We start from the raw sequence: 13,563 nt of genomic DNA, 5'->3' as shown, positions 1-13,563 counted from the left end.
CTCTCCCTTTTTACTGTCTACCTGGAGAACCAAATTTTGTAGTTCTTTATTTATACTCCCTGTGTTTTCATTAAGGATTGGGAAGTATTGACTCACCAACTTTTTAGGGACTGTAGATTTTTTCCTTTGTTGAGTATTCTGAAAATATTGGGAACCCAGAGTCCTAATCTTCATTTCCATCTCTGGAACTTGATTACTGATTGGAACGCTGGTGCAGTCATGGTGGAAGTGAGTTAAACATACAAACAGGACTTGGGTATTCTAACCACATCATAAAAATCCTGATAAATAAAAGATTATTAAAAACAAAAGATTATTACCATCTTGATGTAACATTGAATTTCCCCTGTATGTGTATTTTGTGTGTATGACTGTGTGGGCATATATAAATTTTTGTATATTCTGTTGGGTTTTTTTTTTTTAAGATTTATTTATTTATTTTAGGTGGGGGGTCGGGGGAGAGCCTGTCAAAGTGGAGGGAGAGGGAGAAAGAATCCTCAAATAGACTCCCCACTAAGCACGGAGCCTGATGCAGGGCTCGATCTTAGAGAGATCATGACCTGAGCCTGAGATCATGACCTGAGCCAAAACCAAGAGTTGGCTGCTTAACTGAGCCACCCAGACACCCCTTTTTTTAAGCTCACATCATAATTCACTTTTAGAAGAGTACAGATACACATTTTTTGAATAGGTAATATGGTTGCATGCTTTAAAATCAGAAGGTACAAAGGGATGGAAAGTGAAAATCCTATCACCCTTGTCCCCCAGTGACCACTTCCTGGCACAGTGCTGATGAGTGTTACCGGTTCTTTGGGTGTCCTTCCAGAGATCTTCTCTGACTGTACAAGCAAAATACACATAGTCTTTTCCCTTCCTTAAAATGAATTACGACAGACTGTACGCTATTCTATGCCTTGCTTTTTTTCAGATATATCTTGCGTGATGGTTCCGTATCAGAACACGAGGAACTTCCTCTTTCTTTGTTCTAGCTGCCTATTATTCCATTGTGTGTTTGTACCATAATTTGTTTTTCCAGTCTGTTTTTGATCTAGGTTGCTTTAAACCTTTTACTTTCTTTTTTTTATACAGCTCTCAAAGAAAGTCCTATTAAATATATCTCAGAATATGTACTTTTAACTAAAACAACAAAAATAACAATAAAATCACACAGAACCCATAATATGATATGCAAAGAAGGAAGAAGGAAAGTCTGGAAATCCACATACTGTGAGTTCTCTATTAAAATCAAGGAGGCTCAGTCTGTTTCTTTTTTTAAAATTTTTTTAAAGATTTTATTTATTTGACAGAGAATATAAGCAGGGGGAGGGGCAGAGGGAGAGGAAGAAGCAGACTCTCCGCTGAGCAAGGAGCCCGATGTGGGACTCGATCCCAGAATCCTGGAATCATGACCTGAGCCGAAGGCAGACACTTAACTGAGCCACCCAGGTGTCCCTCAGTCTGTTTCTTTTAAAAAATGTTTATGATTGTAACTATTTTCCTAAATGTTTTATTAGTAATAGTCTTGTAAGTCTGGTTCCATAAGAATCTATAAGATAAGCACTTCCATCTGAAGGTCCAACAATCCGCACTGAAATAAGAATGAAATCAATTAGGCTCCCAATTCCACAAAATCCTATGGCAGAGTATCCAACATAAAATGATCTCCCAACCACCCAAGAAAAAGACAGTGCAACTATTACTTTGTATGAACAGCTATTTACGTTTACTTTTGGGAGCTTGAAAAAATCAGCTTCATTTCCAGTAAAATATGCTTCATTGCCACAGAAATCCTCCTAAGTTGTCTTGGATGCTAGAAAACAAAGCACGAGCTGTGTAGTTTGTACAAGTAATTCTTGCATAGCATTGTTTTTTGGTTGGGTTTGTTTTTTTTTTTTAGATATTTACAAAAATATGTCCCATTTTGATGTTCTCACACTTGTATCTCCTTGCCCCCAGTGGTGGTGGGGGCAACCCTCCAAGGTCCCATGGTAACTGACATGAACCACAGGACACCTGGGAGCTGTTGGGCATGTTAGGGACCAATGCCTCCTGCTTTTTACTCTTAAAAACAATGTTGCAGTGAACATTCTTATCGTTAGAGCAAAGATCCTGGAAGAAGAAACATCTTGACTGGAAGAGCCTGAAGGCCACCGGCTAAGACTAATCTCACAGACTGACCATTCCGTCCTTCAGCTGCTAGACACAGGGTGACTTACAACCTCTGCTTTCCGAACACCACGTTCTTCTCCAGTGTGCCACACAAGTTAAGAAAGTTGAGCTCTTAAGTACAAGCCTAAGAAAAAGAAAACATTTAAAAGACTAGCTGGGTTTGAATCCCAGCCCTGCCATTTGTAACTATGTGACCTTGAGCAAGTTATTCAACCTCCCTGAGCCTCAATTTCTTCATCCCTTAAAAACCCTGACATGCAGTTGTGAGGCCTAAATAATTACCCCAGTTATGGCACTGCTCATAAGCAAAAACCTGAATGTTCTATCTTTAAAAGACAAACCAAAAACTAGCCCAAATCTTTTGCATCATTTCTCTGAGCTACAGGATGTTCTTTCCCTGGAGAGATATCTGATATTAAACATCTACATTTTGCTTGCCTAGAAAAATACATGGTAACTTTTCTGCCTGCGGCACCAAACCACAGTATAGCTGAGCCCCACCACTGTGTAGTCTGACTCTAATTAAAGGCATGTTCTCTACAACAGGACTCTGAGAAACTGGGTAAAAAGGGGTAAAAAGGGTTTGTTTCAGAGTGAGCTTTATTACACAGAGGAATACAGCCAGCCTGCTCTGTGAAGCGCTTTGCAGTGAGTGGCAGGTGTCCCACATACATCTGATTACGTTAACCTAGAAAGGGCTTACTCTACCTCTAGGCGTGCTTCATCTCAGCAATCAGACTGTGCCTGGGTGGGGGACTTTGCCCTTTGTGGGTTCGATAGCTGGATACTCGTCATCTGCTTCTCCGATTGGAAGCTGCTCTTTTTAGAGAAAGACCTAAATCCCCCTGTTACCTGTCTCCAGCCCTTCTCTCAGTACTTTTTCCTCTGAACGACTATCCAGGCAGTCAGCACAGCTGCAGGAGTGCCTGCGATGGGTGATTCTCTCCAACTGCGTGTTTGCTTTTTACATCCTGACTCTGGATAGAATCTCCCCACTTCATACCTAAGGGCATCCTAGAAACTTAGGGATGCCCTAAATATGTTCTCAAAACACATTCTAGGCCTCTAAAGAATCCTAACAATTAACTCTATTTGACACAGAAATAAAGAGAAGGAACATCTAACTTGCATTGTGGTCCTAAGCTCAGAACCTACGAAAGTAAAGAGAATCATGTAATCACTGTCCCCCACCAAGAGATGGCAGTCTTGTTAACAGGTACAGGACCTGATTTGAGCAGAATGCTGCCCCTGCTAACAGTAGGCCAAGAGCTTGTTCTTCTGAACACCAGTTAAACTTCCCACTTGGTCACTTCTTTTAGCTTTTTCTATAAATGGGAGTTGAGGCAGTAGGAGTAGGGGCTTCTGGGGAGAAGATGGGCCTTGTATTGATGAGAAATAATGAACTGTCTTGTTCAACTAATTTCGTCCGTTTAGAAGAGCATACGAATTCCAGGAGAGGGTTGGGTCTGTAGTAGGTGCTCAGTAAATACATGCTGTATTTCTCCTGTCTGCAGCACCCCCAAACAGTGTACCCACTAGGGGTTACCAGAGCTCACTACTTTAATCTCCATGGATCATATCCTGCTTCTTGTTTGCTTTACCAAATTCTATAGCAGATCCCCACCTCAGATCCAATTTCCAGACCCACTGTCTCTACTACCCACTTCCCTTTGGGCTCTGTGAACACTTTAATCTGGTGTAACTTTTTTGTCATACAGTAGCCATTTGAATTCTGGATGTTTCCAGTAGGTTCAGTAATAGTTATTAAATACCCATTTTTGACTAGGTGCTGCTCTATGTGTTTGGGGTATGGCACTGAAAAAAAAAAAAGCTGCTGTGAGCCTACAGTCTGTTCTAGGAGGGGTCAAAAGGTCAAAAGCTTCCCACAAAGGTTTTTCCAGATTACTGTGGGAGGGGCTTAGCAGTGCTACCTATGGAGCTAGCATGTTGGATGTGTCTTCACATTCCTTAAACTCCAGACTGCATCCACTCCAAGATATGAAGCTGGCATTTCATACCTTCAGGACCTGGGTTGCCAGAGTGTTCTCCGGCCATTTGCCTCCGCTTAGGATGTAGGGACCAGCTCTTTGGAGATCAGCCTCTCCCCAGCTCTAGCCAGGGGCCTTCAAGGGCATCTCTGAGTCAAGTTTGGGCCCTCACAGCATGGAAGGCAGACCCAGAAGACCCCCTCAGAACTGCGTAAGACCACCACTGCCCTATGTAGGCAGTCAACTAGGTGACCACTGAGGGAGCTTCAGGGAGGCACAACCAAATGTGTTTGAAGTAAGTATTGACACCACACTGGGCAGGTTTCCAGGACATGTGCCTTTGTGAGTTTATGCCTAGCTGTGAGGACTCTCCTGACCTGTGGCTCTTCTCGGTTCCTCAGCTCCTTACCCAGCCCTCTGCCAGTGGTGCCCTGACTTGCAAGAGCTGATTGTATCACTTCCTAATTCCACATTCAGTGAGGTCATGTTGGTAGTTTGAAATCAGTCACGGTGGGATTATTTACACCATGGAAATTTGGCAGAATGCCACAAATCGGAGCCCCCTGACCCCGCTGGGATAGCCAGTTAAACATTTACCAGAATGTCACTGGCATCTCCCCACATGGTTGATTCCTAAGGTCTTCTCACCCTGGGTCTTCCCAGTTTTCGTGGAAAAAGCCACTAGTCAGGCCAAGGGTGCTGTCTCCTTCCTGGCACTCTGGAATTGCTCTGCAGGATGGCAGTGGTGTCCCTGCAGAGGCAGAGCGGCCCTCCCACAAGTCTAGGCCACACTGAGTCACCTTTGGAATCACGGACACTTTCAGAATCTCCAGTTTCTCAGCAAACGTGCTGCTAACCATCAGTCCCATTACCATTGGGGCCAGACCTAATCCCAGAGGCCCAGGGAGAAGGCAGATGCCATGCCACCCCCTGCACCCCCTCTTCTTCAGTGACCTGAGTTTTCATAGCCATGAGTGCAGATGGATCCTTGGTGGAGGACAGGAATATAATCAACAGCCGCAGAGCCTCAGTCCTCAGCAGGGCCATCAGTGTGCCCATCATGCTTACTCGAGCCGTCTTCCTACAGGAGTCCTCTAACAGAGAGTGGGCATGGGCACTGTGGCTGGAGTACTGGGCATCTCTCCAGGCCTGGAGCCCTAGTGCTGGATGGTGTGAACCACATTTCATTCTGAGCCACATGCATCTGGATGTTAGCCCTCCCTCTTGGGCTACAAGGTTCCCACCCAGGAGGTTCCCACCATACAAGCCAGCTCTGGTTTCTTCCAGCATGGCCACAAGTTGTCCTAGGTAGCATCCTAATTATTTCGGAGAATCCTTCCCAGGCCATGGTGTGACCTGGGAGCTGGCAGCTTCTCTTGACTCAGAGGCCACCAGGTACAGCTCAAGGGCTGACCTTGCGAGCAGGCTGATTTCCCAGTGAATGTCTCTAGTCATGAGAGCTGTTTCCAAGTGTACAACCCCCACAGAGCGGCAGGAACTATCTTCCTACTCCAATTCGAAGAACCTCCTTAGTATGGAGGCTCCTCAAAAAGTTACAAATAGAACCACCCTATGACCCAGCAATTGCACTACTAGGTATTTACCCAACGGGTTCAAAAATACAGATTGAAAGGGGTACATGCACCCTGAGGTTTATAGCAACATTATCAACAATAGCCAAACTATGGAGAGAGCCCAAGTGCCCATCAACTGATGAATGGATAAAGAAGATGTGGGGTGTGTGTGTGTGTGCGCGCGTGTATAATGGAATATTACTCAGCTATCACAAAGAATGAAATCCTGCTATTTGCAACCACATGGATGGAACGTGTATCATGCTATGCGAAATAAGTCAGAGAAAGACAAATACCATATGATTTCACTTGTGGAATTTAAGAAACAAAATAGATGAACGTGTGGGAAGGGGAAAAAAAAAAAAGGGAAGCAAACCCTAAGAGGCTCAACAGTAGAGAACAAACTGAAGTTTGATGGAGGGAGGTGAGTATTAAGGAGGGCACTTGTTATGATGAGCACTGGGTGTTATATGTTAAGTCAGGAATCACTAAATTCTACTCCTGAAACCACTATTACACAGTATGTTAACTAACTAGAATTTAAATAAAAATTTGAAAAAAAAATGAAGAACCTCCTTACCCTTCTGCAACAGGTCCTGAAATGTGGGGAATAGAAAATAGAACCTCTACTACCTCCCCTTTAGATGCCTAAATATGAGGGGGCCAGATTATTTACCTTTCTTTGCTCTTCTAAGGAGAAGTTAGCTTCTGAACCCCTGGGGAAGTTCTCAGCATTCATTCATTTGTTCCACAAATATTTCCTGCTGAATACCTACTACGTGCCAGGCACTGTGCTAGATTCTAGCATTACCACAATCTATGACCTTATGGGACTTATCCTGGAGAACACACAGAATAACAGATGTTCACACAGAAATAGTACTGGGGGTGCACCTGGGTGGCTCAGCCAGTTAAGCATCCAACTGTCGATCTCAGCTCAGGTCTTGATCTCGGTCGTGAGTTCAAGCCCCATGTTGGGCTCCACACTGGGCATGGAGCCTACTAAAAAAAAAAAAAAAGGAAATAGTACTGGGAGTCAAGAGAACACAGAAAGGCACAGTATAAGGGACATAGAAGGCTTCCTAGAGCATTAGACATCTAAACTAAGACCTGAAGGACAACTAGGGGGTCACCAGGTTAAGGGTGAGGAGAGAGTAGGGCTGGGGAGGGGAGAAGTGTTCTGGGTAGAGAGAAGTGGAAAGCCGTGGAGGTGAGAGAGAGCATGGCCTCCTTGAAGAAGTGAAAGACATTCGGTGTGGCTGGATTGTAGAGTTCCTAAAGAGAAGTAATAATATTAGTTAATGATAGATAATTGTTACCAATTAGCATTGTTACCAGCACTTTAAAAGAATTAACTCTTGTTAATTCAACCGTTATAATTCCATTTTATAGATGAGAAAATGGAGGCAATGAGAGATTACATCACTTGCCCAAGGGCACACACATTGGTGGGAGTGGAGAAGATGCAGCTGACAAAGTGATCAGCCCCTACTATGGAGTTAGGGCCTTATCCTAAGAACAGTGAGCCATCACTGGAGGTTATAATTGGGGGGAGCGACATTTTCCTCTGTTTTGGGAAGATCAATCTGGTTGCTGTGTGGAGGGTAGGTTAGAGGGGGGAAGACAGAGGATCCAGGGAGGTCACTTAAGCAATTCCAATAATCCAAGCATTGGAACCACATCTAACAGGTCTCTGTTAGAGGACTCCTGTAGGAAGACGGCTCGAGTAAGCATGATGGGCACACTGATGGCCCTGCTGAGGACTGAGGCTCTGCGGCTGTTGATTATATCCCTGTCCTCCACCAAGGATCCATCTGCACTCATGGCTATGAATTAAGGCATTGGCAGTTGGGGTGGGGAGAAGTGGAAGGATTTCACAGATATTTAGCAGATGTATTGAGCAAGACTTCTGATTGATTGGATGTGGGGATGAAAGAGAGCATGGAGTTAAGGTGATGACTGGGCTTCTGCCTTGGACAATGATCTCAGTGAGATTATTCACCAAAGTAACTCAGGAAGAGGAAAATGGGGGAACGTATTGGTCAAGCATGAATTTCTGTTTTAGGATTGTTGAATTTGATAATGCCAAAAAGGAAATTGCATGGAATGAGTCCCTATGCATGCTAATTAGTATGCTCCCCTCCACGGTCCACACACATTTTAATTTTTCCGGATAGTCTTCTGGACATCATCTTCCATAGCAATGGTTGGAAATAATTAAAGTAGTCTTAGACAGCTGCTTTTAGGAATTCAACTGTTACCAGGTGGATTTGAGAATTTACTCTGCCACGATGCCCAAAGGCGATAAGTGTGCCACATGATATCAGACCTACCTCCATTCCAACATCCACTAGATTGGCTGTCAAGATAAATATTCGCAAACTGGAAGAGCGTAAGTGCTGGAACAGAAGAGCTGTTGATTCAAGATCTTTCACACACGCTTGTGGAAAAATCCACGCGTGAAGTATACTCAAGTAAGCGTTGAGATTGACACTTGTGACAAAAAGAAATGCCCTATCAAGTGATCTTACGAAATTGCTACCCACATCGGGACATGAGACAGCTACTCACAAGGGCTTTGAGGCTTCTCCACATAGAGCTGAGAGCTCAGACATGGCACCTGGGCTGGCGATACAAATGTGTACAGACAGCCCCAGGGGTCATAAGGGAGACTAAAATCCCCCAGGGAGAGGAGGCTGCAGGAAAAATACCCCAAACAGAGCACTGAGGACTAGTGACACACAAGAGGAGCCACCTGCAGAGACCGAGTAAGGGTAGCAGGCAAACAGGAGAAATAAGTGGTAGTATATCTCAGAGGGCAAATGTGATGGCTAATTTTATGTGTCAACTTGATTGGGTCACCAGGTGCCAGACATTCGGTCAGACACTATTCTGGGTTCTGTGAGGGTGTTTCTGGATGAAGCTGACATTTGTATCAGTGGACTGAGTAAAGCAGATTGCCCTCCCCAACGTGGGAGTCCCCATCAAGTCGGTTAGAGGCCTGAATAGAATAAAAGGCTGACCCTCTGGTAAGTGAGTGGAAGGTTCCTCCTGCTGGACTTCCTTGAGCTGGACATGTTTGCGGTTTTTTTTCCTGCCTTTGGGCTCAGACTGAAACATCCGCGCTTCCTGGGTCTCTAGCCTGTAGGCCTTCAGACTGGAATTATACCATCAGCTCTCTTGAGTCTTTGGCTTGCCAACGGCAGATCCTGGAATTTGTCAGCCTCCAGAGTCACGTGAGCTGTTTCCTTATACTAAATCTATCACCTACCTACCTACCTACCTACCTACCTGTATCATATTGGTTCTGTTACTCTGGAGAACACTGACTAGTACAGCAAGGCAAAATTTCAGGAATTAGGGAGTGGTTAACAGAGCTGAAGTTTGCTGTTTGGTCAAGTAAGACAAGAACTAAATGAAACTGGACCACTTTCTTACACCATACCCAAAATAAACTCAAAATGGATTAAGGATTAATGAACTCAAAATGGATTAAATGTGAGACCTGAAACCATAAAAATCCTAGAAAAGAGCACAAGCAGTAGTTTCTCTGACATTGGCCATGACAACATTTTTTTAGATCTGTCTCCCGAGGCAAGGGAAACAAAAGCAAAAATAAACTATTGGAACCACATCAAAATAAAAAGCTTCTGCACAGCGAAGGAAACAGTCAACAAAACTAAAAGACAACGTACTGAATGGGAGAAGATATTTGCAAATGACATGTCCAATAAAAGGTTAGTATCCAAAATATATTAAAAAAACTGATACAACTTAACACCAAAAACCAAGTAATGCAATTAAAACATGGACAGGGGTGCCTGGGTGGCTCAGTCGTTAGGTGTCCGCCTTCGGCTCGGGTAATGGTCCCGGGGTCCTGGGATCGAGTCCCGCATTGGGCTCCCTGCTTGGCGGGGAGCCTGCTTCTCCCTCTCCCACTCCCCCTGCTTGTGTTCCCTCTCTCGCTGTGTCTTTCTGTGTCAAATAAATAAAATCTTTTAAAAAATAAAATAAAATGGAGTGGTTTTTTAGACTTTTGTGGAGGCCACTAAAACCTAATATGGACACTCTCCTCAGAAATATGTGCATGTAAGGGGAAGAATGAAGCGGGGGAAATCGGAGGGGTAGACGAACCATGAGAGACAATGGACTCTGAAAAACAAACTGAGGGTTCTAGAGGGGAGGGGGGTGGGAGGATGGGTTAGCCTGGTGGTGGGTATTGAGGAGGGCACATTCTGCATGGAGCACTGGGTGTTATGCACAAACAATGAATCATGGAACACTACATCTAAAACTAATGATGTAATAATGTATGGGGATTAACATAAGAATAAAAAAAAAAAAAAAGAAATATGTGCATGTATAAAGAAATGTAAAATGTCAGTGTATATATGTGGATCATCTGAAGTGATACAGATCTGGGTTTTTAACCCCGGGAAGAGACAAAGGCTGGGAGAAGGCATGTTGAATAATCACTTCATCATGCAACAATGCTACTCCACTTATTTGTGAGTAGGAACTGGAGTAGACATAAGCTGGACCCATAACAAGCATCAAGGGAATAAGTTGAAAGATGCCACTTATGAGTCACTCCTTCATCCAGGCAGACTTGCATGCCTACAATGTACCCAATCAAGTTCTAGTCTCAGATCACTGCTCCACATGTGGAAACCCATCATTCATTTCCATTCCTGACCCCCAATGTCCATTCCCAGAACTTGTACGTCTCTTCCCAAGTAAAGGGGGCTTTCCACACGTAAACAATCTTGATGGAGGCAGAGACCACCTCCATCCATAGAGAAGAGAACCCACTTTGTCAGTCTTGCAGTTGGACATGACATGAAGTGTCAACACTCACGTGACCACCTGCCAGACTCTGACTCAGGACACGTGACAGACACACTGGGACAGCGTCCATGCATTGGGCGCAGGGGGTCCGAGCAGTGTCACAGAGGGGTCATGCAGCGGTCAGGGGCAGCAGCGATAGCAGTCCCAGCCTCAGGGCCCAGTGTCCTCCCTCAGGGGAGTCAGTGGTGTGGACAGGGGCATGGATACCCAGTAGCAGGGTGCTGGCTGTATGTGGGCCTCCATCGAGGGTCCAGTGTGGATTCTGCGCCTGGCTGTGTAGCCTCAAGCCTGCTCAGTGGCTTTCCTTGAAACAAAACAAACGCCATATGCCCTCTCTCTTCCCTAAATCTCTCTGTAACTGTACATATGTATCACAAGGAGTCAGAAACCCATGTAGGGAAGAGTTTCCAAGAGCAAGATTTCAGACATTTTTTTCCAGCTTTACAGAGATATGATTGATATACACCATTGTGTAAGCAAGCTTAGGGGTACAACCTGTTGATTGATATATTTCTATCCTGCAAAATGATAATAACCACTAAAATCACAGCATTAGCTAATACCCGCATGTCACATAGTTACCATTTCCTTGTGAGATGCAAACATTAAGACCTACACTCAGTAACTACAAGATTCTATGTTGAGCTGATAAGCACTTCCTCATCTGCCACCTGGCTGTGCCCCCTGGGAGAGAAAATATGTTTCTCCCAGCATGTCTTGCATTTTTCTTCCTACAAAAAAACCATTTAAAGATTTTGTTTATTTATTTGAAAGAGAGACAGAGAGACAGAGAGTGTGCGCACCTGCATGTGTGGGGGGGAGGGGCAGAGAGAGAGGGAGAGAATTTCAAGCAGACTCCACGCTGAGTGGGAAGCCTGACTCGGGGCTCAATCTCATGACCCTCAGATCACGACTTGAGCCAAAACCAAGAGTTGGACACCCAACCGAGTCACCCAGGCATCCCCCAAAAACCAATTAAATGTGTATGTAAGACCTCTTCCCACAATGAGTGCTCTCATCAATGACTTCATTGTTTCCCTATCTGGTGGAGCCCCAAGAGTTGCTTTTGGCTTTGTTACAAAATACTCAGGCCTCTCCCAAGACCCACTGTCTTAGAATGCTGGGCGAGGGCCTAGGAATCAGTTAATAAGGCCTACGGGAGAGGTTGGTGCACAGCCATGTGGGGATCCTGCTCTATGTGCTTGCTACTCAGTGTGGGATCCGAAGATCAGCAGCAGCGGCAGCACCGACCCGTTATCAACCCAGAATCTCATGCTCTACTCCAGACTGGCTAGATCTTCATAGTCCAGGCAATTCCTGTGCACGTTGAAGGTTGGGCCTCCCTGATCTATGTGTCTTCTAGATGCAGAACCAGACTGTGCAGTACGCTCTGGGTGTGCGCTCTGATCAGCTTGCTGAGCCCTGAGGAGTCCAGGGTTTGGTCCTGTTCCTTTCTCTTCTAAGGCCATCACCCCCTTGGTGACGTCATCTCTGCTGAAGGCTTTAAACATCATTTATATGACATCACTTCCCAAATCTATTTCTCCCACCCAGATATTTCTCCTACCCTGCACTCTTATCCAACTGCCAACCCTGCTTTCATTTCTAATAGACATCTCAGATTCCATATTCCTAAAGTGGATGCCTGTGATGCTGCTTCCCCAGATATGCTACTTCTAGAGTCTTCTCCATTTCCATGAAGGCACCCCACATTTCTACTTGCAGTCTGAAATACTGGATGCCCTCCTTGATTCCTCCTTCTCACCACCCAGAATGAATCCATTAGGAAATGCTGCAAAGTCCATCTGTAAATATTTCCAGCACCCCATCCCTTCTTACTATTTTCCCTCCTTATGCCCCAGCTGCACAGCCCACGTCCCCCACCTGGGACACTTCGCTGGTTTCCTACACTTTCCCTACTGGTCGCTTGCCCTGCACCTCTCCATTCTGCAAGGTGCTGCTAGAAAGTCAATCCCATTGATCTGTTCATTCATTCTTGTAATTCCACACCTCATTCAGAGAAAACTCAAAAGCCTTCTAATATCCTCAGACCTCCGTGACATGGCTGACATCTGACCTCATTTCGTCTGCTCTCTGCTCCAGCCACCCAGCTTCCTTACCTTTCCGTGAACACAGGACGCGCCCCTACCCTAGTGCGTGTGCGCTGGGGGTTCCCTGGCTGGAAAGAGCTCCCCCCAGACCTCCTCTTACACAACTCCTTCATGTCCTTCAAACCTCTCAGAGGTCACCTTCTCAGTGAGGCTCCTCTGATCCCTGGAGTAGAGGAGCCATCATACCTGTACCAGAACGGTGCTCTCTGGGTCACCTTCCTCACAGCACCTACCAACTTCCTATTTAAACCCTTCCCTTATGTACTGAGCTTACACAATACACAGGTCACCTCTGAATGACCCTGGTTTGGACTGCGCACCACCTCTTACCTGTGGACTTTTATACAGTAAATACCATCCATGCATTTTTCTTCCTTGGGATTTCTTACTATTTTCTCTAGCTTAATTATTAGAATACAGTATATAATATATGTAGCATATAAAATATATGTTAAACAACTGTATATTTTATCACGAAGGCGTCCAGTCAACAGTAGGCTCTTAGTACTTAAGTTTTTGAGGAGTCAAAATTACACCTGGATTACTGACTGCCCAAGCGGGCCACTGCCCCAATCCCCACATTGAGAGACAAGCGCAGTCTGCCCCTTACCACTAGAACATAGTCTCTACAAGACCAGCAAGTTTTCCCTCTCCTTAGTCTCACTGAGGTGTCCTAGATGAAACATAGTGTGGCCCGTATGTGCCACATGACAATTATCAGTTGAATGAATGAGCAGGTAGAGGACCCCCTCTTCCAGATGCGCCTCAGGCACAGATGTTCTGTGGCAGCTCCCGCCCCCCGTGCGCCCACCTCGCCGTCCGGGCTGCCCTCCCCTCCCTCGCTCTGCTCAGTCCCCCCCCCCCCGCCCCCCC

The 13,563-nt window shown here is 45.3% G+C and overlaps 1 pseudogene; it reads right to left on the bottom strand.

Moving 5' to 3' along the window:
- Positions 1-1,467: 1,467 nt before the first annotated feature.
- The window catches only part of LOC110575655, a 14,269-nt pseudogene continuing 2,173 nt past the window's right edge, over positions 1,468-13,563 (bottom strand).

The sequence above is a fragment of the Neomonachus schauinslandi genome, chromosome 8, assembly GCF_002201575.2.
Source record: "Neomonachus schauinslandi chromosome 8, ASM220157v2, whole genome shotgun sequence".
Lineage (NCBI taxonomy): Eukaryota > Metazoa > Chordata > Mammalia > Carnivora > Phocidae > Neomonachus > Neomonachus schauinslandi.
The sequence above is the reverse complement of the archived record's forward strand: the minus strand, read 5'-3'. Positions and strand labels throughout refer to the sequence as shown.